This window comes from Periplaneta americana, chromosome 4 (assembly GCF_040183065.1).
Source record: "Periplaneta americana isolate PAMFEO1 chromosome 4, P.americana_PAMFEO1_priV1, whole genome shotgun sequence".
NCBI classification, from domain to species: Eukaryota; Metazoa; Arthropoda; class Insecta; order Blattodea; family Blattidae; genus Periplaneta; species Periplaneta americana.
The window spans coordinates 199,628,950-199,632,955 of NC_091120.1; the positions used below are offsets into that span (position 1 = coordinate 199,628,950).

General features: G+C 36.4%; 1 non-coding gene across 1 annotated transcript; it reads right to left on the bottom strand.

Moving 5' to 3' along the window:
- Positions 1–385: 385 nt before the first annotated feature.
- TRNAY-AUA (transfer RNA tyrosine (anticodon AUA)) lies at positions 386–457 on the bottom strand. Its single transcript has one exon. It is a non-coding gene; the product is annotated as a tRNA-Tyr (tRNA).
- Between the last annotated feature and the right edge of the window lie 3,549 nt (positions 458–4,006).

The following is a 4,006-nucleotide window of genomic DNA, read 5'->3' on the forward strand; positions in this document are numbered from 1 at the left end:
AAGAAACTTTATAAATGTAATCTTCATCTTACGATGTTTGGATGACTTATACACGTCCGTTGATGTGACATATTAATGAATTAAATACTATTATAGTCACAATCATGCCATGGTATGAAAGAAAAATTTCACAACCTCGAGCGGGAATCGAACCTGCGACTTCCTCTCGAGGTTGTGAAAATTTTTCTTTCATACCATGGTATGATTGTGACTATAATAGTATTTAATTCATTATTTTTAAGGTCCCTTGGATGTCGTTATAACCAAGTTCTACTGTATCTCTTTCCAGCGATATTACTATGATTACCCAAGTACATATGGAGTTTCAGTGCAGTAATTCTGCGTTTCCATATGGTGAAAAATCGGCAGAACAGAGAAAAATTCTTTCTGGCACCGGGACTCGAACCCGGGTTTCCAGCTTTATGAGCTGGTGCTTTATCCACTAAGCCACACCGGATTATAGTCCCGATGCCAGACTGAATCCCCCTCATTTTAAGTTATACCGACTGTGTTCTCTTCCTAGCTAGCTTGACAGCTTACCATTTGTCTTCTTTCATATTGCAGAGCATGGTGCTGATTATATCTTAGGAACTACACCAGTAGTAAAAATGAGATTGTATCCTTTTTTATGACAAAGTAACTACCACAGCACTATTAGGCCTACTAACACAAGTCAACATGTAACTATCATAACAGCAATTCGAATGAATGTGTTGCAACAGTCTGAAATGGTCTCGGCCTGTGTTGTAGATGCAGCATACAGAATTGAGAAAATGAGCTAACCCACAGGTGAGAAGCGTCAGTAAGATGAGACAGCTGGCTTGTATAGTGCCATACTGAACACTTGGCTTTGATGTCAACTCCAGGGATTTTTGCAGGTTCATGGTCTGTTGTACAATAGTTCCCACAGGAATCTCATGGAGTTGATTTAGAGGCAACCATGGTAACCACTAGCTACCGAGGATAACAAGTAAGTATGATTTGTCATCCTTCAGATGTGATAATCTTAAGAAAACTGTAGACAGTGGTCATGTGGGTTAGCTCACACTCTAGTGGAGTTCATAAGCTCATCATCGCATGTGCTAATTTTCTATTTATTGTACAAAGTTATGTTTATTAGTATCTGTAATCAATCTACTTTGTAAATAAACTGTGTCTTTCAGATCAAATTTACGAAGTCTTTATTTTCCATAGACAGAAGACATTGCTGACACATCTCTAAACCTTGAAAAAAGAACCTCTTCAAACCTGAATGAATTATAATATTCTACTTACTTATTTATGGCTTTTAGAGAACCTGGAGGTTCATTACCGCCCTCGCATAAGCCTGCCATTGGTCCCTATCCCAAGCAAGATTAATCCAGTCCCTACCATCATATCCCACCTCCTTCAAATCCATTTTAATATTATCCTCCCATCTATGTCTCGGTCTTCCCAAAGGTATTTTTCCCTCCTGCCTCTCAACTAACACACTATAAAGCATTTCTGGATTTGCCCATACGTGCTACATGCCCTGCCCATCTCAAAAGTCTGAATTTAATGTTCCTACTAAGTAAGTAGTGTATTAGTATTAGTATTATTTATTATTCTAATGAGATTCTGATTAATTCCATCACAACATTATATCTCACAGTGTAAATTTATTAATAAATCTGCATTTAGAAGTCAAAACACTACTTGGAATAAAAAATAATAATGTTGGAAGAACAGTGTCTATATGATCATAAATATGTCACAAGTCAATATTAATTGAAACTTACAATTCGAAATAAAAATATGTCAATACTGTAAATGCCAAATTCAAATGTGTTACATGCATAGGAGAGCTATGGGGGGGGGGGGGGGGCACTGCTACCCCAAACTTGTCTGAACTCTTTTGTTTTTTTTTTTTATTAACGTTAGAAAATATTGAATTCAGAAGAAATATGTTGTTGTTTTCTAATGCCAGGCGTTTGACAATAAAGTCATTTGACCTCTTGCACTCCAATACTTTTCAAAGATATTATCATGGTCAACCACTGAAACACAGATTTTGAGGTGTTCCGAATCCATTTCTTGGTTTGAGTTGCACAATGGGCAGTTAGGGGAGTGATATATTCCAATTCTATGCAGGTGTTTGGCCAAACAATCATGGCCTGTTGCCAATCTAAATGCAGCTACAGACGATTTTCGTGGTAAATCGGGAATTAACTGTGGATTTTGATGCAGAGAGTTCCATTTTTTCCCTTGGGATTGTGTTATCAAATTTTGTTTGTTGAAGTCTAAGTATGTAGATTTAATAAATCTTTTCACAGAGTAATATGTAGATTTAGTAACAGGTCTGTAAGTAGCAGTGCTGCCCTTCTTTGCTAAAGCATCCGCATTCTCGTTTCCCAGGATTCCACAATGGGATGGTATCCACTGGAATACAATTCTTTTATTGAGTGTTATTAATTGAGAGAGCATTTTAGTTATTTCTGCTGTTTGAGATGAAGGTGTGTGTTTAGAGACTATTGATAGAATAGCTGCTTTGGAGTCTGACAATATAACTGCATTCTTAAATTTATTGATGTGGCATAGAAGATTCCTGAGACTTTCACTTATTGCAATGATTTCTCCATCAAAACTTGTTGTTCCATATCCAAGAGATCTATAAAGTGAGAAGAGACAGCACGTAACACCTGCACCGGCACCTTGTTCTCTGGAGATCAAGGATCCGTCAGTGTATAAATAAAGCCAGTTTTGTGGAGGGTACCTAATATTAATTGTCTCTAAAGACAGTTGTTTTAGTAATAAATATGAATAACGTACTGCACAACAATGCAAAAAAAAAAAAAAAAAAAAGTGATCCCAGTATAATGTATAAACTTAAAGACGAGATTAAATAAAATAATTAGATTTTACATTTCATATGATATCTTCAGGAAGGCTTAATATGAAAAAGTTTCTGTTAGCACTGTTACGTAGTTTTATTGATGTATATGTGTGTCTGTACGAGAGAGAGAAAAAGAGATTGTTTTAAGTTATGCCCTAATTATAATTTGTAGTAAATCTACAGTTCTAGTCCTATACAATTTGGTCCGAAACATCGTGGATATAGATGTAACACTGTAAGAAACATGCCCCCGAAAATACCTTTATTAAAAGATCATATTCCAACATACTGTACCAGAGTCAAGCTATAACAGGGAGAGGAGGTAAATGATTTCCCACATAATCCAGTTATATGGCGATTCTATGGTTTTGCTTTGCCCCCCCCTCCCCCCAAGGAAACGGTTCTCTCTCCACCTATGGTTACATGTAAAGGTAGACTGATTTCTTGTAAGAGTTATACGATGTCAATTTAATTACCAGCAAACTTACCACCTATAACCGTCTACTATAAGAATTTTGAGTAGAGGATGTGGAATTATAGCATTAATTTTTTATATTTATAGCAAAAACATACAAAATATCATTTTATAGCATTAATTATTCGAGGGGCAAATAAATTGATAAGGCAAGAACAAGCAGGATTCCACACAAATAGATCATGTGTTGATCAAATTAATACCTTAAGAATAATCTGTGAACAATGCAATGAATGGAAAAGTACCTTATACTTACTATTTATTGATTTTGAGAAAGCATTTGGCTCGCTTAATAGAGATTATAATATATGGAGAACAATAACAAAATTTGGTATACCAGAAAACATTTGTAGACTAACTTAACTCCGTTCCATCTCTCTTTCATCATGTGATGACGCAGAATATCTGCATGGAAATATCATATGTACTTCGGTACATCAAAATATATATGATATGTGTAATAAATCACTTTGTGATTTAAGACGGCGCCCATACCGTCGGATCCCGGCCAATCAGTCACTCATCTGAGTGCACCTCAACACATGTATGGACTTCGGTCCTGCATTCATAGACATCTATGACTTAGTGCAGAGGGCGGCCACTAGAGGGAACCCAAGAGATGGAGCTTAATCTGAGACGATTCTAAACGGCGTCGGGATTGTATCCGGCGTGGCTTA